The following is a 25,289-nucleotide window of genomic DNA, read 5'->3' as shown; positions in this document are numbered from 1 at the left end:
GACACAGCCCAACAGACAGTCCGCCCAATTGTTTGTTTCTTTTGATCCCAACAGGAGGGGAGTGGCTGTGGGGAAACGCACCATATCCAATTGGCTAGCAGATTGCATTTCCTTCACTTATGCCCAGGCGGGGCTGGCTCTTGAGGGTCATGTCACGGCTCTTAATGTTAGAGCCATGGCAGCGTCGGTAGCCCACTTGAAGTCAGCCTCTATTGAAGAAATTTGCAAAGCTGCGACGTGGTCATCTGTCCACACATTCACATCTCATTACTGCCTGCTGCAGGATACCCGATGCGACAGTCGGTTCGGGCAGTCAGTTCTTCAGAACCTGTTTGGGCTTTAGGATCCAACTCCACCCCCCGAGGGCCCTGTTTGTTCTGTTCCAGGCTGCACTCTCAGTTAGTTGGTAAATTTTTTTAGATCAATCTCAGTTATGTCCTCGCCGTTGCGAGGCCCAATTGACCATGGTTGTTGTTTTGAGTGAGCCTGGGGGCTAGGGATACCCCATCAGTGAGAACAAGCAGCCTGCTTGTCCTCGGAGAAAGCGAATGCTACATACCTGTAGAAGGTATTCTCCGAGGACAGCAGGCTGATTGTTCTCACAAACCCGCCCGCCTCCCCTTTGGAATTGTGTCTTCCCTTGTCTTTGTCTTGCTACATATGAGACTGGCCGGCTCAAGCCGGTTTCGGGCGGGAAGACGGCCGCGCATGCGCGGTGCGCACAGGCGCGCGAGGGCTAGCAAAGGACTTTGCTAGTGAAGATTCCGATTGGAGGGGCTGCCGTGGACGTCACCCATCAGTGAGAACAATCAGCCTGCTGTCCTCGGAGAATACCTTCTACAGGTATGTAGCATTCGCTTTAACCAAGATTGGGGGGGGGAGGTGGGCAGGAAGAGTGCTGCCTGGCTGCTAGGTTGGCCTGGACCACATCCACCAGGCACTTCGCCACCATGATCAGCCCTTCAGTTGTGGTCTTTAATCCCTGCACCTCGACCAGCTCTTTGGCAATGGAGGGCTGGCCTTGAGGGCCACCACAAGGGGCTGAACATGGTGGCTGCAGGGGTCTGCCCCGTGCTTCTTCCTCCTCTTCCTTTTCAGAATGTGAAGGGGGAGATGAAATGAGGCAAATAGCTCCATATCCTTTCCCAGGATGGTGGTGCTGGGTCAGCTCCGGCAAGCTGTGGTTGTGGCATTGGTGGTGTGGTTCCTGCTGTGGATGGTGGTGATGATGGTGGCACTGCTCTTCATGGAGCTGCCTAGTCCACCACCCCTGCTGCTGCACCCCGAGCTGCATGCTCTGTGGGCAGATATGGAAAACAAAATGTAAGCCTTTGGATATGACATACTGCCTTTGTGTGTTACAAGCAAGAGCAACTGAAAAGTAGAATTTCTGCATGTTCCTTCTCCATTTGAGAGTACTTGAGTCAAGGGAGGGTTCATTAAATTGTCCACAATGACACACACAGAGCACTAATGGGAATTGCAATATTCAAAACTGATCGGCGACCGTATCACCTTTTTGCCTGTAATTTTCAAAAATAAGCAGCTTGGAGAATGGCGAGTCCAATATTCATTGTCGCAGTTAGGTTCATGTATACAGCCATGTTTTCAGAAAAATAACAGCTAATGTTCAGAAAAATAACCAGCTATCTTTTGTCACTGAAAATGGGGGTTTACATATATGCATCTCAATTTAAGCAGTTATCTCGGCCCTAACTGTGTTTTTGAATATAGGGGAGTAGGTGCCTGTATACCCAGTTATACTTGAATTCTGTAAAAGACAGTAGGCATCTACTCTTCTTTATAGAATAGGTTCGACTGTGTGTCCTCCAGGCGCCTAACTGTAAGTGTCTTGTTACAGACTTGCCATTCCCCAGGGGCAGACTGACAGTGATCTGGGCCCCCAGGCCTAAAGGGTGATAGGCCCCTAACCATCTATCAAAAATGATTAGACTAAATGGAAGCTAGGGGAGAGTGGGCCTCCTACTGCAGTGGGCCCATCGGGCACTGCCCTACTGTCCCAATGGTCAGTCCGCCCCTGCCATTCCCAACCTCCAACTGATCATGATGGCATCACTTAATAATCATGTCTACATCACATAATAGGAAAACCTTATGACGCACAGGAAAACAATAATATCACACAGTACAAATCCCATATGTTTCTATTTCAACAATAATTACATTCTGATTCATTCTGTGCTATTGAGTGAAAAAAATTTTTATGTGCTCATAGTTTCTGTTAAGGATCATCACAAACCAACTAAGGCTTATATTGTTCATTGGCCATTAATCATTGCACATGCTTTTCTTTATACATGCCATAACATGCAACCTTTTAAATGACATAACAATCATTTATTTATTATTTATTTGTACCCCACATTTTCCCACCTAATTTGCAGGCTCAATGTGGCATATATAGCGCCGTGGGGCGAAAGTCTCCTCCGGTTATGAACCAAATATAGAGTGATGTATTATAAAATGCCACTTAGCTTTTGTGGCCTTGGGTCCTGACATGGACCATGTTTCGCTATGAAGCTGTTGCAAAGGACTCAACTTCAAACTTTCAGGTCAGCTACAAAAATGTCCCTGAAAATCAGAGTTAAAAGAAACTAATGAAAAAATAAAAAAGTCAAAAATTGTTCTTATTGTCATCAGATACATTAGCTCACACGTCGGAAAAGGAATAGGAAAATGCATTACCCCTTAAAACGTTTAGGGGCATGTTTACTAAGCAGCGCTAATAAAAATAGTGCATATGTAATTAGCGCATTGTTTTACATGCGTTAATGCCAACAACGCATGTCGACAATAGCACAGTGGGACGTTATTACTGTACGCTTGTTGATAGCAGCATTATTGATCGCACGTTGAATAGTGCCAGTAATGCACATCAAAAAATCAATTAACGCTGGTTAATGTTGACAAGTATTCTTGTAGACGAATTGGTGTGCTGGGAATGATGTGAGATGGGCATGAATGCTCTGTGGGTGTCACCCTGTCACCCAGGGTTCTTTTTATGGAGATGTGTTAAAAGGGGTCCTGTACTGGTGCCAGCACTTGTTTTTGTTGTGCGCTGAGGTTCCTGTTTACTACTGTGTTTTTTGAAGAAATGTCTGTGCAGCAAATGATTCAGTTCCCATGTGGACATTGGGGGGGGGGGGGGTGAACAATACTTACCACCACCCATTGAGGTGGCGGTAGGTAAGGTTTCTCGGGCTAAGCTGCCAGTAACTAGCGCAGGCGGTGGCAACTACCACCAGGCTGCTGTGGAAGTCTTGTGGTACTTATGTTTTAGCGAGCAGTAAGGCTGTTTTGGGTTTACTGCTGTTTTGTAAAAGGGCCCACAAGCTGGGAGAAATAGGTGTTGTGTAGTAGTGTGAGTGTATAGGATTGCCAGACACCTACAGCAGGTTTACATTAGTGGTTAAATGGTGAATGTGTTGGTGCTGTCAGCGATGCCTGCCGCCAATGTGCACATTACTATGTGTTTAGTACTGTTTGTCCCTTTGTCCCGCTGCACAATCAGTAGACATTAAAGGGTCTGGTCCTGCTGGGCTCCCTATCAGTCATTGTGTGAAGATAGGCGCATGCTGGCTGATGAGCATTGTCCACGCCTCCTCACTCAGGCATCAAAATAGTTTTGTGTTTACGGTAAATGGTATGCTGCAACATCTGGCGTGGCGCACGTCTTCACCTGTGAGTACTTCAGCTTTGCCCCTTCAACCCCTGTCGCCCTTTCCTAATACATGTCTATCCAGTGGGTAAAATGCATTGGCTACCTCATACAAATAGCTGCAGGCCTTATGTCGACCACAGAAGAGAGGGTGAATATACATTGTGCGCCAATGGAGAAGGTAGCTCACATTGTGGTCTGGGTGTACTGTTTGGGGTTTGTACACAGTGGATGGTTGGAACTCTTTCATGTGGTATCTCCACACTGGGAGCATAACGTCTGCACCTTTCCGCTCCCTGACATTAGAAACATGTAACGGTCTAACCTAGGCTGCTACCAGTCAGGTAGGCCCATCAGGTAAGTACATCCAGTAAGCCACAACACTTCTCAAATCACTATCATCAATTGCCTAAAAATGCAAGCAAGTCTTTCTCAAACCATTCTCTTTGTGCACACATCATGGGCATCTGAGCCGTAACCCTACTTGAACCACACCTCTTCAGTATTGTGCATGTGTATAATTGAAAGGTCACTTTGGAATAATGAGCGTTACTTTACACATAACTTTCACACATGGTTGGTACATCACATGGCACACAGGTGTCTGCACACTCCCCCAGGTTTGGACACAGCCAGCTCAGTAAGTCATGTCCTTGGGAGTATGTGAGATGCATGTACCAGCATTAAAATGTTATATTACACCTTATTAGGATTAAAAGACATCCCTCTGTGATTTTTCTAGGGCAAAATTTAGCAGTCTCGAACCAACAACCACAACTTCCTGTAGCACGCATTTAAGCCAATGACCTATTCTAGGACCAGCACTCAAAAAGGTAACATGGGCCACCTTGTAGCAAATGCTTGTATCTCTTCAGATGCCCCTACCCCAGGTCCAACAATGCAGCTTTAAAAGGTTTCTCTGATCATAAGTACATAAGTATTGCCATACTGGGACAGACCAAAGGTCCTTCTAGCCCAGCATCCTTTTTCCAACAGTGGCCAATCCAGGTCACAAATACCTGGCAAGATCTCCCAAAAAGTACAAAACATTTTATGCTACTTACCCCAGAAATAGTGGATTTTCCCTAAGTCCATTTTATTAATGGTCTATGGACTTTTCCTTTAGGAAGATGTCCAAACCTTTTTAAAACTCTGCTAAGCTAACTGCCTTTACTACATTTTCTGGCAACGAATTCCAGAGTTGAATTTTTTTTATAGTATTCTCACCCCACTTACCTAATTATTCCAGACCTCCTCTCCGCTCCCCCAGTCCCCCGAGCCTCAGGGTCCAGGCTCATACCTGAACTGAAGCTACCCTGGTGGTCTAGTGGATTCTTCTGGGCAGGAAAGATCCCCATTCTTTCCTGCCCGCTGCTGGCGCTGACCCTCCTGCAGCCACATAGCTATTTTAAAATGGCTGCTGAGTCTTCCAGGGTTGGCCTCTCGAGGCTTCTGCTGAAGTCTTGCAAGGCCACCGTTGTAAGTCTTGGCAGCCATTTTAAAGAAGATGTGACTGCAGGAGGGTCAGCTCCGGCAGCAGGCAGGAAAGACGGGGGATCTTTCCTGGCCAGAAGAATCCACTAGACCACCAGGGTAGCTTCAGTTCAGGTATGAGCCGGGACTCTGAGGGTCAGGGACTGGGGGAGCGGAGAGCAGGTCTGGAATAATTAGGTAGGTGGGGTGAGGAGGATACTATAAAAAAATTGTGAATTTGTATTTAATCTCAGTTCACTTACATTTTCAAACATGTCGGCTTGTGCATACGGATGTACACAGAGGAAGTATAACAGTTACTTTTATTTATTTATTTATTGCACTTGTATCCCACATTTTCCCACCTATTTGCAGGCTCAATGTGGCTTGCAGAGACCTGTTATAGCATACCAGGTTAAAGAAAACAATCGGTAATACATAGAGGTAAATGAATACAGGGAGGTTTGAACACGTCGTTATTGGAAGATAGATTGTGTGCTATTTTGGTTATGTGTTGTGTTGTAGTTAGTTAAGGTTTTCGTGGTAGGCTTTGCTAAAGAGGTATGTCTTCAGGGATTTGTGGAAATCGGTCAGTTCTTTGATCGTTCTTAGGTTTATTGGTAGAGAGTTCCACATCTGCGTGCTTATATAAGAAAAGCTAGACGCGTGTGTTAGTTTGTATTTTATTCCTTTGCAGTTGGGGAAGTGTAGGTTAAGAAAGGTGCGGGTCGATCTCTTAGCATTTCTGGGTGGCAGGTCCACAAAGCCTAGCATGTAAGTTGGGGCCTCTCCGTAGATGATTTTATGAACAATCGTGCAGATTTTGAATGTAGTTCATTTTTTCAGTGGTAGCCAGTGTAGTTTCTTTCTTAGGGGTTTAGCGCTTTCATATTTTGTTTTCCCAAATATGAGTCTGGCTGCGGTATTTTGGGCTGTTTGAAGTTTTTTGATGGTCTACTCTTTACAACCAGCGAAGAGTGCGTTGCAATAATCTAGGTGACTTAGCACCAGTGACTGCACCAGTTTCATGAAAATGGCCCTTGGGAAGAAAGGTTTCACTCTTTTGAGTTTCCACATGGCATGGAACACTTTTTTTTGTTGTATTCTTCACATGGGTTTCAAGTGTAAGATTTAGATCAGTGGTGACTCCCAGAATTTTCAAGTTGTCTGAGACGGGGAGGGTTACGTTTGGGGTGGTTATGGTGTTGAATTTGTGTGTATTGTGTTGTGAGGTGATTATAAGGCATTGTGTTTTTTCTGCGTTGAGTTTCAGTTGAAAAGCATCCGCCCAGGAGTGCATGATTTGGAAGCTTTGGTTGATTTCGTTAATTTCCTTTAGGTCTTGTTTAAATGGGATGTAGATTGTGACGTTGTCTGCATATATATATGGGTTGAGATGTTGATTATCTAATAGCTTGGCTAGGGGTGTCATCATTAGGTTGGAGGGTTGGTGAAAGGGGGGATCCTTGTGGCACACCACATTCAGGTATCCATGGGTCTGATGTTTCTGCGTTAGTTGTGACTTGGTATGATCTTGATGTCAGGAATCCTTTAAACCAATTAAGGACGTTTCCTCCAATTCCGAAGTATTCCAGGATGTGTAATAAAATTCCATGGTTGATCATATCGAAGGCACTGGACATATCAAATTGTAGAAGGAGTATATTATTGCCTTTTGCGATTGTTTGTTTAAATTTATTCATTAGCGTCACTAGTACTGTTTCTGTACTGTAGTTTGATCGAAATCCTGATTGAGATTCGTGTAAAATTGAGTGTTTGTTTAGGTGGTTAGTGAGCTGTTCCGTCACTACTCCTTCCATAAGTTTGGTTACTAGTGGGATAGATGCTACTGGGCGATAGTTGGTTATGTCACTTGTGCTTTCCTTTGCGTCTTTATGTAACGGAGTGAGTAGTATATTTCCTCTAGCTTTTGGGAAGAGCCCATTTTGTAGCATGTAATTTAGGTATTCTGTGAGGTCTGTTAAGAATTGTTGAGGAGCAGATCTTATGAGATTGCTAGGACATATGTCTAGTTTGCATTGTGATTTGGCGTATTTTTTGAGTGATTGGGAGATCTTTTCTATCGATAGCGAGTAAAAGTCGGTCCATGATCTATCTGCCGGATATTCCCCGTGTATTGGGTCTAGACACTCGAGGAGGTTTGCATAGTCCTTAGTGTTGTTGGTTATCATGGCTCGTAGCTTTGTGATTTTCTTTTTGCAATATTTCACAAGGTTGTTTGCTGATGGGGGATTGCTGTTGTTAGTGGTAACCGCCGTTGTGTTTAGTAGATTATTTACGAGTTGGAAGAGTTTATGTGTGTCCTTGTATCCTAGTCCTATTTTAGTTTTATAGTATGATCTTTTGGTATGTCTGATGGCGTATTTGTATTTTCTGTTTAGCTGTTTCCATTCGTTGAGTGCAATGTTGTCTTTTTTTCTTAATCTATGCTCGTTCTAGTTTCCTGACTTGTGTTTTCAGATTTTTTAGCTCTTCGTTAAACCAGGGTATTGAGTTCTTTCTGTACGAGGTCCTGGTTTGGAGTGGTACTATGTTGTCTAATATGGTTCTACATCTTTTGTCCCAGTCATCAAGAAATTGGGGTGAGTCTGTTGGTGTTGTCCATTCATTGTCATACAGTTGTTGCCAGAATGTTAGTGGGTCTACTTTTCCTCTTGTGGTATAGGTTGGTATTTCTTGTTTTTTTTTGTGAATGTTTTATTCGCCATTGCAATGATAGGTTCACTTTGTAGTGATCGGACAATGGTATAGTTGTCCATTTTGTATTTTTTATTCTAAGATTTTGTTCGTGTGGGAATTTGTATGTAATTATATCTAGTGTATGTCCTTTAATATGGGTGGGTTGAGTATTTGGCCAATGGAGTTCCCATAGTTGGAGGAATTCTTTGCATTCCCTAACATTTATTAGATTTGTGTCTTCAAGATGAAGGATGTCCCCTATTATGAGGAGGTTCTGGGTTGAAACACATGCATTCGATATGAAGTCCATAAAGTGTGTTTGGCAATCTTGCCAATTGTCTGGTGGTCTATAGAACAGGATAAGGTTTAGGTGGTCCTGAAGGGTTGGGTGATTGATTCTAACTGATGCCATTTCAAGTTGGGGAAGTATAGATTCGGCTGACATCTTTTTTGAGTCTGCCCCCCCTTCAAGCTCATTTCATGTCCTCTCCTTCTACCGCCTTCCCATCTCTGGAAAAGATTTGTTTGCGGATTAATACCTTTCAAATATTTGAACGTCTGTATCATATCACCCCTGTTCCTCCTTTCCTCCAGGGTATACATGTTCAGGTCAGCAAGTCTCTCCTCATACGTCTTGGAATGCAATTTTATAAGATGAGTTGTAAATTAACCCAGTTAACAAGATAAAAAGGTGCTAACCCATTTAAAATCTTGTAGACAAAAGAACAGAGCTTAAACTGAGCCCTTCAACTGGAAGTCACTGTAGCTTCTACAAAAGTGGAGTAGCTGATTCAAACCTAGAGACTGAAAATATGAAAGGTGCTGCAGTATTCTGCAACAATTTTATACTATTTACTATCATTCTTAAACAACCCACAAATACTAAGTGTGCAGTAGTAATCCAATCTACTCAAAACTAGTGCCTGAACCAGCAATTTGAGCTCAGCAAAACAAAAGAATTTGCGTATAGCTTTTAGCTTTCGCGTAATATAGAAAGATTTTTGAACTTTCTGTTTAACATGATCAGAAAAACTCAATAGACTAGTCACTTCATGAAGATTTCTCAACAACAAAAGAATCTGCTCCTATCTGAAATTTTCTGGAAAACTTAGATACCCAGGTCCCAACCAAAGAATTTTAATTTTTTCCCATTTTAGTTTCAAACGATTATTGGTAATCCAACAATCAATAAATCTGACACAATCTTCCAGACTATTCAATGTAGAACCTCAGTCTTTAACAATCAGTAATAACAGAGTAATATCATCTGCATATATATCGACTGATATTTTGAACTGCTCAAGTTCCTGCCCCAAAGGTTGAAGCATTATATTAAACAAGGAGATACTGACCCCTGGGGGATAGGGAAAGAAGGCAGTGGGATCTTGCTGGGTATTTGTGACCTGGATTGGCCACTGTTGGAAACAGGATGCTGGGCTTGATGGACCTTTGGTCTTTCCCAGTATGGCAATACTTATGTACTTATGTTGTGACGGTGAACTGGGATCTATAGATTATAGCTAGTCCTCCTCCTCTTTTTCCGTTTCTTGTCCAGTGGGTGATTTATACCCTGGAGGGCATAGTTCTATAATTATGAGGTCTTTGAGATCGTGGATCCATGTTTCATTGATGAATAGAAAATCGAGATTGTCTGTTGTGATCCAATCAGTGATTGTCATAGTTTTGTTAACTGCAGATCTGGCATTTGTATAGCCCATTTGTAATAGTCGATGGGGTTCCGTTAGGGTCTGGGATGTTTTGATTTTTATTATTTGTCTGTCTGTCTTGGGCTTTGAGTTTGTTGTGTCCCTTCTTTCCTTTCTGTTGGTCGTTTCCATGGGTGGAAGTTTGTCCATTCCATTTCTTAGTCTTTAGGTTATTGTATTTGGGTTGTATGCATGGTGTGTGTGTTGTGGGGAGGTTATTGTCTGTCATATGTGTGCCGTTAGTGCGTGGTGAACTAGGTAGATACAGTAGATGATTAGGAGTAGTTTGTTAGTATTCATGTTGCCGTTAGATTGTGCAGTGTTCAGTCATGTATTTCTGTGTGTGAACCAGTAGGCCTATATGTGGTTAGTATCAGGTTCTTTTCATAAATAGAGTAGTAATTTGTTATAAATCGTAATAGATGTGTCATTTGGAAGGGCTCGTTATAGGGACACCCTAGCACGTGTTCGTGCAGAGATTTTTTTTTTCTCCTGGTAAAGGTCCACTAAAACAGACATCATGTTATGATAATAAGGTGCTCAACATTCAGAGTTTCTATCTATTTTATGATACTTATCCCACATTAAACATGAATTAGATTGGAACCTGGGCCCTTTTATTTATTTTTTTTTTTTTTACTGGAGAGAGAGTAATGCATTGCCCCCCCCCCCCAGGCTCTCTTCCCAGATATAGCCGGCCTTGCAGTTTGGGGGGGGGGGGCACAGAGGTGGACTGGGGCCCCCAGGCCACCTTTGCACCCCTCCCCCAAATTGCAGGGCTAGCTATATCCTGGGGCAGAGCCTGTTGTTAAAAATTTACCAGCACACCACTGCCTGTGGAATTTACTTCATCATGGAAAGGGTAGTACATTTGTGGAACAGCCTCCCAGTGGAGGTGGTGGAGATTAAAACTGTATCTGAATTCCAGAAAGCTTCGGACAAGTACATAGGATCTGTAAAGGATGGAAAGGGAGAGCAGATGGCATGGATGGGCAGACTGGGTGACTGAGAGAGGACAGAATCTAAGAAAACACAGGATCCTCAGCCTTGGTCTGTTCCCGCTCACAAAACTGGGCATCTAAAAGGCAGATGAAATTTTATGTGAGCAATATTGTGATCTTCAGTTCAGCATCCAGCAATGATCAAAACAGCAAATAGTACTACTTCTGAAATTATATGGCAAAAACTTAAAAATCATGCACAAAAGATTCAAAATTCTGCAAATTTGTCATTTTACAAAGTAAATGATGGCAGATAAAGACCTGTATGGTCCATCCAGTCTGCCCAACAAGATAAACTCAGTTTACAATTTAACCAATATTACAGCCCACCACTCTGTACACAGATACCATCCATATTTTCCCAGCCCTCCTAACACCCACTTTTTTACAGCTCCCTCCCTCCCTCCCTCCCTGCTGCACCCATATCATCCACCTTACATCTCCTTCTTTCTTCCACATGCCATCCATATTTTTTTTTCAGTCACCCTGCACTCACCCATGAGGTATGAGGAGGAGCTACATCAGGCGTACCTCTTTGGGACTGGAAAGAACCCTGCTCTTTCCTGCCCACTGCCACTGCTCTGGGCCAGTGCCGCCGTTTTTTCCAAGTTGCTGCTGAGACTACCTGCGGCAGTCTCATGAGATTACCGCTTGAAGTCTTGGTGGCCATTTTGAAGAAGTGACAGCACCAGCCACACAGCGGGGGCAACAGGCATAAAAGAGTGGGGTTCTTTCCTACCCCAAAGAGCTCAGTAGACCACCAGCACATGCTCAAGTACATGCTCAGAATTTTGGCAGGGGTAAAATAGAAATATTATAGGAAGTTTATGAAATTCAAATGGCAGCAGCAGCAGTAACACAAAATACAACATCATCTATCCCTATAGTCCAGAATCAACCCTACATTCAGCAGCGCTGCATATATCTCCATAACTTATAAGCTGGTACTGCAACAGTGCATCATGGATTCAAATTCAACAGGATCTTGGGACTATTACTGTATGAGTGTTGTTTGCTTTGAAAGCAGGGGCGTAGCTGCTATGGGGCCCGTAAATTTGGCCCTGGACCCCCCTGCCAACGCCCCTCTCACCCCCCCCCCCCCGCCAACACCGTCTGTACATTTGCTGGCGGGGGACCCCAACCCCCGCCAGCCGAAGTCTTCTTCCTGCGTTTGGTTTCTTCTGAGTCTGACGTCCTGCTGCACGTACAACGTGCAGGACGTCAGACTCATAGAAACAGAACAAAGCCCTGCAGATCGCAAGGCTTCATTCTGTTTCTGTGAGTCTGACGTCCTGCACGTTGTACGTGCAGCAGGACGTCAGACTCAGAAGAAACCAAATGCAGGATGAAGACTTCGGCTGGCGGGGGTTGGGACCCCGCCAACAAAGGTGCAGATGGTGATGGATGGCGGGTGGGTTGAGAGGGGGGGGGTCAAACTTGTTGGAGGTGGTGCTGGGGGGCGGGGGGGGGGGGGCTAAAATGTGCCCCCTCACCTCGGCTCTGGCCCCCCCCCTACCACTGAAGTCCAGATACGCCCCTGTTTGAAAGTAATGAATAATATTGGAATAAGGTCAAAAGGCATCATCTTACCATATGTATGAATACTAGTATAAAAAGCTCGTTTCGGTAGGCAATGAAACGGGCGCTAGCAAGGCAATCCACCCCCCCCCCCTGCAGCGTCCTTCCTGTCTCCCCTGCCCCCCCTGCAGCCACCCATCTGGCCTCAGGACCCCCTCCCCACCAACCCTCCCTTGCCCCTGCAGCCACGCATGTGCAGCGGCCCTCCTCTCTCCCCCTGCCCCCCCTGCAGCCACCCATGTCCAGCAACCCTCCTCTCCCCCTGCCCCCCCTGCAGTGTCCCTTCTGTCTCCCCTGCAGCCACCCATCTGGTCTCAGGACCCCCTCCCCACCTCCCTCTTCTCTGCCCCCCCCCACAGCCATCCATGTCCAGCGACCCTCCTCTCACCCTGCAGCCACCCATGTCCAGCGACCCTCCCCTCCCCCCTCGGTGCATTACCCAAACCCCTACCCCCCCAGCGCATCACCTAAGCCCCTACCTCCCCCCCTTGGGCACATCAACCCCCTCGCCACCCGCAAATACTAACGCTGTCCGGCCGCTGCTGTGTCTCCTGTTGAGCAGCAGCGGCCGGTACAAAAAGAAAAAAGCCAAAAAAAGATTTTAAACCTGAAACACAGCTCCGTAGACAGCCATCTGGCATTGGCTGTCATCTCTGCAGCCGCTCCTCCTCTCCCCTCTGACGTTGCTGTGCTCCTCCGGGGTCTTCCTGCAGGGGCAGTGACGTGGAGGGGAGAGGAGCAGTGGCTGCAGTGACGATAGCCAATGCCAGATGGCTGTCTACGGAGCCGCGTTTCAGGTTAAAAATCTTTTTTTGGCTTTTTTCTTTTTGTACCAGCCGCTGCTGCTCCACAGGAGAAGCAGCAGCGGCCGGACAGCATTAGTATTGGCAGCTGCGGGTGGCGAGGGAGTTGATGTGCCCGAGGGGGGGGGGGTAGGGGCTTTGGTGATGCGCTGGGGGAGGGTCTTCGGTGATGCGTCGAGGGGGGGGGTAGGGGCTTGGGTGCTGCGCCGGGGCAGAGGGGCTTGGGTGTTGTGCCGAGGGGGGGCACTGAGAGCTGATTGGTAGGCAGGGGGAGGAGTAGGGAAACACGCTCCGCGTGTTTCCCTACTCCTCCCCTTGCCTTGGAATCAGCTGTCAGTGACATCACTGACGTCAGTGCATTCTAAACTGCCTAGCAGACCACCTCCGAGGGAGCCACGGTACCAGGCACATTAAAACGTTGGAGGTGAGAATTATTATATAGGATATAGGCCATCAGTGAAGACACATACATTAGCACATTAGTAGACACGCTTATACTGAATGCACATCTAGCCATGGCGCATGCACCGGCAAGGTTACTTTCACTTTTGTTTTACTAACTTGTTTACAAGAGAAACATTTGGCGCACTTGGCCAGAGTAAAGGTGCATCAAACCCAGTATCCTGTTTCCAACGGTGTCCAAGCCAGATGTAAATGCCACCCAAGGGAAGGAAGGAGAGGTTTACAGCAGAAGACCTGTGCCTGCTGGCAAGCCTCATAGCAAATAGTTCACTCAAGCTTTTTTATTATTGAATAGAAAATCCAACACCACAGCTTTAAACTCACCGTGTTGTATATTAGGTACACGACACGCTTGGAATCTGCAAAAGCAGTATCTAAATTTACTTATTTAAAAGTGGAGAAAAAAGGCTTCAGTAAATGCCACCCAGCCGACCAGACTTAACTGACTATAAGGTATAGGTACTGCACATCATCATATCGCCAAAAAAACCTCCACTTTGTCAATTTCCACACAGTATTTTAATGGTCTATCTTCTACAAGTGTATCATGAACCAATATTCCACAGGTTTAAATGTCTCTCAGATTTTAAATCTCAATGTCCTTTACAACTCTGTGGCACATGACAAACACCAGTTACTTAACTGAAATCCATGTTGAACTGGCTCACTCGTGTACCATCTTCACCCACAGGGAATCCCCGTTTTGATGTCGCTGCTTCAGGGTTCACTTTAATCATTCAAAGGAATTATTGATTCTCCGACTTTCCTGTGTCACATCTGCTGTACTTCAGAGAGAGGGAATTCTACCGACTGCCCAAACGCCTCCATTTTTCAATCGGGGGAGATCCCTCCTCATCAATCAGTGGCCAATCAACAACTGTCTTATGCAAAACATGAGGACTCTCTCTTCCCTGGTGCCTCTAGTGGCTTTGACGTGAAGCGGTACCAACAGGAGGTGGAGGAGGGTCTACATCCGTTTCAATAGGATGGCTTCCATGCGGCGTGAGGTAGGTTGTGCTCTAGAAGTGTCATTGTTCTGCCATTGTATAATTGCACTACATTACAGGTTACTTTTACTAGTGAGGGACATAGTGATTGGAATGAGTGTCACTTTTGACCATGGTGGGTGTGGGGATTTTTTGGAGGGGGGGAATTGCCCCCCACTTACACAGAGATTCACCCAAGGGCTTTTTTTTTTGTACTAAAGCTTAACTAGCATTATTTGCAGCAGGGCCCCTCGGAATAAAATGGGCCATGCTAAAGATAAGTTGAGCTAAGCTTTTGTAAAAGACCTCCCCCCCCCCCCCCCGGGTTGGTGTGCAGCATATACACATAAACATCCTATGTGTATACATTTAACAGCAGGGTAAGTCAAATAACTGAGATGGAAATAGAATGTAAGCATAATAGTTATATAAGTAGTAACATAGTAGGTGATGGCACTCCACCACTCTCTCCGTGAAAAAATACTTCCTGACATTTTTCTTGAGTCTCCCCCCTTCAACCTCATTTCATGTCCTCTAGTTCTACCGCCTTCCCGTCTCTGGAAAAGGTTCGTTTGCACATTAATACATAAGTAATGCCACACTGGGAAAAGACCAAGGGTCCATCGAGCCCAGCATCCTGTCCACGACAGCAGCCAATCCAGGTCAAGGGCGCCTGGCAAGCTTCCCAAATTTACAAACATTCTATACATGTTATTCCCGGAATTGTGGATTTTTACCAAGTCCATTTAGTAGCGGTTTATGGACTTGACCTTTAGGAAACCGTCTAACCCCCTTTTAAACTCTGACAAGCTAACCGCCTTCACCATGTTCTCCGGCAACAAATTCCAGAGTTTAATTACGCGTTGGGTGAAGAAAACTTTTCTCTGATTTGTTTTAAATTTACTACACTGTAGTTTCATCGCATACCCCCTAGTCTTAGTATTTTTGGAAAGCGTGAACAGACGCTTCACATCCACCTTGTTGAATAAAAGCATAAAAAATAGAAGTGGAAAGCTTCAAAGAACATGCAGAGCAAGCTGTTTCAACACTAAATCTCCTGAGGCATGAGAAAAGGGCATTAAAACATCGGCCAAAGGCACGGCTCCAGAAAGTCTTGCAGGGGAAGCACTAAGGGAGAACAGATGTAGCATGTTCTGCACATGAGTAATAGCTTTGTGGTTTTCAGAGACTTGCACAGGGATGTTGTATAGTCAGATGCCAAAGAAAAATGCTATATAAGACCAATGAGAGATCTGAGCAGTAAGCATTTTGACTCTTTTGCCTTAAGCATTCTGTATATAGCATTCTGATTTCTCTTGTACATTGTTTGTTTATATTGCTTATAAAAGAAATGCTTCCTAAATACCCAATTGATGGTATTCAGTTTGTAAACTAAAAAAGTGAATAAACTTTTTATATTAAATAGGAAATTCGTCTGGCCTTTTCTACAAAAGTGGCGAGCCAGCCAGGAGCGAAGATTTATGCCGCACACGGAAAAGAGAAGGCGAGACGAATGACAAATTAAGTGTTTGTTGTTAATTAAGTTTTTTACAGGAGAGAGCAAGCGTTGTTTAAGCCTGATTTCTGTGTACTACTGATTTGGGAGTGATCAACCTACTGAAGTGGACATACGGGTGACGACTTCTGGGCTTGCTAAAAAGAGAATAAGAAGACGCGTGAGTAAGCTTACATTGTGGACTTATTAGTGGTATATTTGTTTAGCTTTGTAGTTTTCTTTTTTGTATATTTTCTTTGTTTAGGTGCATTAGTATATTTTTGTAGGTTGTGGCTTTATAGGAGAAATTGTAATAGTCAGAATATATGCTTTGTATTTAGATTTAGATAGTTCAAAAAAATGCACCCCTTTGCAGCACGTCATAGAATTATTCCCGTTAGAAAAAAAACAGATTGAAAAAATACATGAGAAATGGGTCAAATATGATGCAAACTGGTCTCAGTATGGATCGTTTGATCGTCCAAAATTATTATCTCTCCTGAAATATATACAAGAGAATAAAAAAAAGAACAAAAGCTTAGAGAAGCATCTTACAATTTGGAATTTATTTTCTTTAGCAGCAGATCTTTTTCATGCTGATGTAGATAAGATACAACAAGAGGCAGAAATGTATAAAAGAAATAATCCCCCGTCGTATGAATCTAGCAGGGACACGTTGTGCCCCCTAAGGGCGACTGATAAAATGAAGGAATCAAAGCCAAAGCGCTCTGTGCCATGCGCTGGGTATTCGGCTCTTGATGACCCCCCCAGTGATTCAGAAAGTGAAAAGGGAGGGGATAATGAGGACAGTGATGTGGGGACTAGGGAACAGAAAAAGGAGCAAAAACGGGTGAGACAGAAAGAAAAAGGAAAATCTAGTGCAGAATCAGGCACGTACCCTGATTTGAAAACCCTAATTACATCAGAACAATATGACCTGGCAACACAATTTGAAATTGAGGGACGACTGCGGATGTACTCCGAGCCTCCCATGACCATGTCAACCCCAACTCATAAGCGAACAAAAACTATGCCAACATCTTTAACCCCAGGGCCCCCCAGGCCAATTTTTCGAGGCACGCATGTGGCTGCAGAGCTTATGAGACTGAATAATACTAAATATGGTGAGGAATGGTGGGGGGCTACTAGACACTTGTTAAATGTAAAATGACTCCCCTTGCCGTGCGATGAAAACGGTCCTAGTACACATGAGGACATTCAGGAATTATTAGAGGTTGTCAACAAATCTTGCCCGGGTATAGGGAATGGAACATTTGTAAAGGAGGGATTGGAATTCTGGGATCATTGGTTCCACAAAATAAAACGTGATTTGGAAGAAGAGGTGGAAGAGGAAGGTAAACAGGAGATTTGCGGCGCTTTAGATAGTAGTGCTTTACACATGCCAGTTATGACGCGCTTAGACGCAGCTGGCAATCGAGTACGCCATTACAAACCATACACCCCCGTAGATGTTACAACTTTAGTTGCAAAAATTCCCAGTATAGTGAAAGGAGCTCGTATGTGGTTAGATGGGATAGAACAGGCAACTGCAGGGACTCAATTGACGATTGGAGATTTTAAAGCCCTGTGTGCAGCGTCAGGTATTAGTATATCTCAACTAGCAGTGCAGTGTGGATATCAGCGCCTGCCATCACATACTGTGGATGGGGATGTATACGCAGGGAATAGTAAGGCTGCTCTTTCTGCAGCTCTGCATGTGATGTATCCAACCCCGATTGATTTTTCAGCCATAACAGCAAATAAATGGGACCCTAAAACTGATTTTTCGGCGCATTTGACAAAATGTATAAATTTGTATAAGGCTCAAACAGGGCAAGATGCAGATGTGGACCATAATGTAGCAGTATTTTTACACCTATTCATGTCCACACTGCCTGATAATATGCGTAAGAATTTAGATGCTGTCATTGCCCTGTCCTCAAAGCCATGGCCAGAAATAAGAGAGACATTGATGCATTTTAGTAATGTGCATCGTAAACTGATAGAGACCCCACAGAAAGAACAGGCTAAATTAACTTCTAAGTTAATGACTATGCAGTTAAAGGATTTGGAAAGCAAGGAACAGGATAGAAACAAAAAACAGGAAACAATTGTACCTCCACAGGTCATTTACTATGTACAACCGGGATATAGCCGGCCGTACCAACCAAGGGGACGAGGCATGGTTAGAGGCAGGGGTAGAGGCCGAGGGATGCAAGGATCAGGACCATCACCTAATAGAAGGACGCATGTACAATGTTGGGGCTGTAATCAATTTGGTCACTATGCTTCAGAATGTTATCAGAATGCAGGAATGCCCCAAGTACAAATGCAGACACAGCAAGGATTAATGCCACAAGTAGGGATATCTGCGAGTGCCCCGCAGACTGCAATACAGCAGCCGGCGACGCAATCACAGGGACCAGGAGCGGCAGTACAGAGACAGGGTACTGTGAATGCCTTTCCAACTTGGCAGAATATTCCAGACCAATGCTATTGACTGGAAACAGACCCGTGTCAGGAGGAGGGAATGATTTTCAGGTTAGACACAAGGGAGCCCTTTATTACATTGACAATTGGAAAATATGGAACTCCTGTGAGATTTTTGATAGATACAGGGGCGAGTACCTTTGTGTTATGTGCAAAACCACAGGGAGTTAAGCTTTCAAATCAGTATAGAACAACAGTGGGATTTACGGGGATAGAACAAAGAAAAAGGCTAACGGAACCGACTCTGGTGCGCTTGGAATGCCAACCGCACGGTTCAAGGGAGGCTGTGGTACCCTTCTTAGTGGCACCTGATTGCCCAGTAAATTTGTGTGGTAGAGACTTGTTGTCTCAATTAGGACTGTGTTTAGATTTTGGAAATAAAGAAATACCAAGTTTGCTCACTATGGTCCAGCAGTTGAATAATGAAAATAAAGTAAGGGTTATGGAAGAATTACCACAACATATTTGGAGTACAAGTGAGTCACCATATGGATTAGCCGTAAATGCAAAACCCCATAAGATAGAATTAATAGAAGGGGCACAGGGGCCGAAGCAAGACCCTTACCCCATACGACCTAAATTAGTATCCAAAACCCTGGAACACATTGGTAAATTATTGAAATGTGGTATTATTGAACCTTCAGTATCCCCGTACAATACCCCATTGTTTCCGGTCCCGAAAGGGGAAAACAATGTAAGAATAGTACATGATTTAAGAGAGCTAAATGAGGTTACAAAAAATCAATTTCCAATTTGTGCGAACCCCGCTACCCTTTTGCACACCCAGAATATATATGCGTACAATACTGTCATTGACTTGTCTAATGCATTTTTTTCAATACCTCTTCATCCAGAGTCTAGGGATTTGACGTCATTTATAGTACAGAATGAGGCATACAGGTGGACTAGGATGCCGCAAGGCTTTACTGATAGTCCATCGGTATTCTCAAAACAACTAATGATGGATTTAAAGGATTTCAGGAGTCAATTGCCTGACACGGTGTCATTGTTTGTCTATGTAGATGATATTCTATTGTCTGCTGAGACTGAAGCAGAATGCCTAGAATGGACTAGAAAATTATTTTTGTTATTAGGAGAGTTAGGGTATAAATGTAATAAGGAAAAATGTGTTATAGCCCAGTCTACTGTCACCTTTTTAGGACAAAATGTGTCAGCAGAACATAAGGTCATTATACTGGAAGTTATATCTATTTTAAATAAGACTCCGGTACCGCAAACAGTTACCCAGTTACGTGCTGTTTTGGGAATGTTAAATTACTGCAGACAATGGATACCAAATTATACACAAAAAGTAATGAGACTGTATAAACATTTGAAACTGCCCGCAGCTACACCAAAGAATACACTAATTGTGTTGGAAGAACAGGATAAGATAGTGCTGGCTAAGATTGTGAGGGATCTGTTATCCCCAGGACCTTTAGCAGTAATAGATATACAATCACCTGTGCATTTGTGGGTAAAAGACATGGGAAACAGTTGGGCAGCTATGATTAATCAAAATAATGAAGTAAATACACCAGTAGCTTTTTTATCAGGCTCTTTTAATCATGTGGAAAAGGGAATGAAAGAAATACCAAAGTTATTGACAGCTATTGTGGCAGCAGTAGGCAAATGGAGAGCACAAATGCCTTTTGTTCCTATTGTAATACATACTAACCACACGATTAAAACGCTGTTGAGCCCTAGCCAGACGGCATTGACAGCCACTAGATTTGGAAAATATCAAGCAGTACTTTTAGGACAAGATATAAGAATAATACCATTAACTAAAGAACAAAGAAATAAGATAGATCTGCTTTTTCCTGTCAATCAAGAGGGTGAGATCGATACTATAGAAATCCCTACATTTCACTATCTTACTTTTGAACCCTTATCTGATGGGTTAATATGGTTTACAGATGGAGCTTGTGAAAGGACTGTTGCAGGCTTTGCCTGCGTGCAGGTAGATGAGAATCTAAGAAAGATAATGCAAGTACAATATAAAACCCCTCCTGACCATACTGCACAGCATGCTGAACTTTTGGCTGTGATTATGGCTTTACAACACACTGATATGACTCAAAATGTCACTATATATACTGATAGTGGTTACGTTGCAAGTTCACTACAGTATCATATATTAAAATGGCAGCGTAGGGGGATGATAACCAGTGCAGGTAAAAATCTACAACATTACACATATTGGAAATTGCTGTTTGAAATTTTGGCAAGAAGGGAACGTGAAGGTAGAAAAACTGCAGTTGTGTGGACCCCGGCCCACACTGAAAGGCCAACCTTTGAGGCACTAGGTAATGCAATGGCTGATGCAGCAGCAACGGAGGTGGTTAAGCAAAGTGAAAAGATTTTGTATAATACTAGACAGACACAGGAAGGGCCACTTACGAATGTAGATAAGATTGAAATGTGGCAGCCAGAGGGACAGGAAAGTGAAAAATGGTTGAAGAGAGGATGTATGAAATTGGGAAGTGAATGGTTTAATGCAGAAGAAGGATTACCTTGCATGCCAATGAGCCAGGCGATTAAGGTATTGATTGGGTGGCATGCAACCATGCACTGGAATAAGGAAACAATGAAACAACAATTTGAGCAAAGATTTTGGACTTTAAAAATTGATAACCTGATTCAACAGGTTGTGCAGAATTGCATGGTATGTAATATTAACATACCTAAAAGAGGTCCTAAAATATCGCCTGGGACACTTCCAATACCAGAAGGCCCAGCAAAAGAATGGTATATTGATTTCACTGATATGATTGTTCCAGTACAGGGAAAAAGGTATTTGTTAGTTTGGGTGGATGCTTTTTCAAGGTGGATAGAAGCATTTCCATGTAAAAGGGAGACAGCACATGAGGTGGTACAATGCCTGGTAACTCACATTATGCCAAGCCATGGGTGTCCGTCTAGAATAATTTCTGATAACGGGACACATTTTAATAACAGTGTTTTGAAAGAAATGGAAACGATTATGGGTTTAACATACAGGAAAGTATCAGTGTATCGCCCCACCTCCAATGGTTTGGTGGAGCGCTACAATGGTATTTTAAAAACAAAATTGAGAGTTTTACTAAAATCTCTCAATAAAGAAATGGTGGGAAAATTATATACATGGCTTGATGTATTGCCATTAGCATTAATGACAATACGGGCCCAACCCAATGGGCGTACTAAATTGTCCCCATTCCAAATTCAGACAGGACGTCATTTCTTCCCGATGCAGACAGCAAGTACTGATAGCACAGCTCAGTACTGGCAAAAGCTACAACCAATGTTGAACCTGACAAGTGATATGATCCGAACAAATGTAGCATCACAGGCAGGGACTACTAATGATGTTTGTACTTTTAAAGTAGGTGATCTAGTACTGCGAAAGAACTTTACACATAAAACATGGAAGGATCCTGTGTATGTAGGGCCTTTTGCTATCACGGCCCTTACTCAGACCGCTGCCCGTCTGGAAGGTCATACTTCTTGGATACACTTATCAGATATTCGACGAACTAATAATATTGAAATGGACAAAGAATAAACAAACATCATGACCCTAAACATGATGGTATTGGGATGTTGTTGTTTTGTTGTTGTTTGTTAATGGACAATGAACACATATAGACTTGTTACAGCGGCCAAGATGTTGAATTTGACTGACTGTATCATATGTGCCCACTGACTGACATCATCCTTGTCCTTGCCAGCTATGATATATGGGACTACAATGATAAAATCATGTCTGTTATCCCAATAATACCTATGTAAGGGATGATGGAAACTTCATTGGACAAATGAGACTATTTATAAGCAAACCTTGCTTATGGACAAGTACCCACAGACATCATTTTGGTGTCTGATTAATAGTATGACAACTGGAAACATTCCCCTGATAAAGTGCAATTACACGCACAATGTTGTAACAGGTAATTGGTCTATAGGAGGAAATACAGTGATTGTAAATGTCACAGCCACCAAAGAAAAGTGTGGCAATAAAACAAGCTGCAATAAGACTTTAACTCAATGATATGTAACAACTGATTCAATGAATGTTAACACCTTGGAATATGCTTTTAATTTGTGTAATTTTTAATGCCACATCAGTTAATGCAATTAGGCATTATCCTTATAATTGTTCTTATATGAAAAGTAAGAATGACAGTGTACTTTCCTTTGATGAAACTCACTGTCTGTATACAAAGAAATATAAATTTTGTACCCTAGTACAATTGAATCTGTTTAATGCTGTGTAACATGTGTATTAGCATGTTTGCAAAGATGTGCCAGGATGCTTTTAAAATGACAATGGTAACTGAAATCAAGAATGAATAGAACTTTAATATATCAGCCAAAAATATTGAAAAAGCGTGCAGAAACTGAATGCCACAAACAGGGGGGAGGAGATTTAGAAGGGAGGTAAGGAAACAGACTGGAGCTGAAACAGATGTGTGAGGCCTGAAACAATCAGTCCTCAAAGGGAGGATGTTGAATAAAAGCATAAAAAATAGAAGTGGAAAGCTTCAAAGAACATGCAGAGCAAGCTGTTTCAACACTAAATCTCCTGAGGCATGAGAAAAGGGCATTAAAACATCGGCCAAAGGCACGGCTCCAGAAAGTCTGGCAGGGGAAGCACTAAGGGAGAACAGATGTAGCATGTTCTGCACGTGAGTAATAGCTTTGTGGTTTTCAGAGACTTGCACAGGGATGTTGTATAGTCAGATGCCAAAGAAAAATGCTATATAAGACCAATGAGAGATCTGAGCAGTAAGCATTTTGACTCTTTTGCCTTAAGCATTCTGTATATAGCATTCTGATTTCTCTTGTACATTGTTTGTTTATATTGCTTATAAAAGAAATGCTTCCTAAATACCCAATTGATGGTATTCAGTTTGTAAACTAAAAAAGTGAATAAACTTTTTATATTAAATAGGAAATTTGTCTGGCCTTTTCTACAACCTGTTCCCCTCCACTCATTATTTTATATACCTCTATCATGTCTCCCCTCAGCCGTCTCTTCTCCAAGCTAAAAGCCCTAGCCTCCTTAGTCTTTCTTCATAGGGAAGTCGTCCCATCCCCGCTATCATTTTAGTCGCCCTTCGCTGCACCTTTTCGAATTCCACTATATCTTTCTTGAGATGCGGCGACCAGAATTGAACACAATACTCAAGGTGCAGTCGCACCATGGAGCGATATAACAGCATTATAACATCCTCACACCTGTTTTCCATACCTTTCCTAATAATACCCAACATTCTATTCGCTTTCCGAGCCGCAGCAGCACACTGAGCAGAAGGTTTCAGTGTATTATCGACGACAACACCCAGATCCCTTTCTTGGTCTGTAACTCCTAACGTGGAACCTTGTATGACGTAGCTATAATTCGGGTTCCTCTTTCCCACATGCATCACTTTGCACTTGCTCACATTAAACGTCATCTGCCATTTAGACGCCCAGTCTCATAAGGTCCTCTTGTAATTTTTCACAATCCTCCTGTGATTTAACGACTTTGAATAACTTCGTGTCATCAGTAAATTTAATTACCTCACTAGTTACTCCCATCTCTAGGTCATTTATAAATATGTTAAAAAGCAGCGGTCCCACTAACTACCCTTCTCCATTGAGAATACTGACCATTCAACCCTACTCTCTGTTTTCTTTTAACCAGTTTTTAATCCACAATAGAACACTACATCCTATCCCATGACTCTCCAATTTCCTCTGGAGTCTTTCATGAGGTACTTTGTCAAACGCCTTCTGAAAATCCAGATACACAATATCAACCGTCTCACCTTTATCCACATGTTTGTTCACCCCTTCAAAGAAATGTAGTAGATTGGTGAGGCAAGATTTCCCTTCACTAATTGGCTTTGTCTCATTAATCCATGCTTTTGAATATGCTCTGTAATTTTGTTCTTAATAATAGTCTCTACCATTTTGCCCGGCACCGACGTCAGACTCACCAGTCTATAATTTCCCAGATCTCCTCTGGAACCCCCAAAATTGCCCACAAAGGTGCATACAACAGGCATAGGTAGATAAGAATGACATTTTTGATTTGATATTGGAATTTTAACTAATTGACTCCTTTTGTAAAAAGTCTTCAAACAATTCCTTCCATTTCTATTTTCACAATTAGTAGAAGGTGTTAAATTAAACGCAATTTACCTTACAGTCAGTTCTTGAGACTAAAGAGGATATGCACGGAACTTGATGATTATGAAGAACAGTCCAGTATTATGAAAAAAAGATTCCAGAAAAGAGGGTATCCGAATAAACATATAGAAAGTGGATATACAAAAGCGAGCCTGAAGACAAGAAGTGATTTATTGGAAAAACAGCATGTGAAAAAGAAACCAGATGTCGTTTGCACTTTAAAATACTCTCACTTAGCGAGCGATATCCAAAGAACGATTAGGAAACACTGGCATATCCTGGAAGGACATGAGTGTTTCAAAAGCAAAGATCTAGTGGTGGCGTATTCTAGGAATAGGAATATTAAAGAAAAATTAGTTCCATCAGCACTTCCTATAGATCCTTTGGATTGTTTACCCACACTTACGCTTGGACATAAACAATGTGGTCGCTGCAGTGTATGTCCACATGCCATAACTACCATCATATTTCAAAATCCGACCAATGAGAAAGAATACAAACTGCACCATTCTTCAGATTGCAACACAAGTGGAGTAATTTACATTATTGTATGCCCGTGCCAGTTACTATATGTAGGCAAAACTAAACGTGCAATCAAAACACGTATTATAGAACATAGAAGCTGTATTAATAGAGAAGTTATGAGCGCTCCTCTTGTCCAACATTGGAAGGAGAAAAATCATGTAGTTACAGACTTGAAATTTCTTGTGTTTAAAATCATAAGAAAATCATGGCGCGGTGGTGATTTTGATAATCA

The sequence above is a fragment of the Microcaecilia unicolor genome, chromosome 1, assembly GCF_901765095.1.
Source record: "Microcaecilia unicolor chromosome 1, aMicUni1.1, whole genome shotgun sequence".
NCBI lineage: Eukaryota > Metazoa > Chordata > Amphibia > Gymnophiona > Siphonopidae > Microcaecilia > Microcaecilia unicolor.
The sequence above is the reverse complement of the archived record's forward strand: the minus strand, read 5'-3'. Positions refer to the sequence as shown.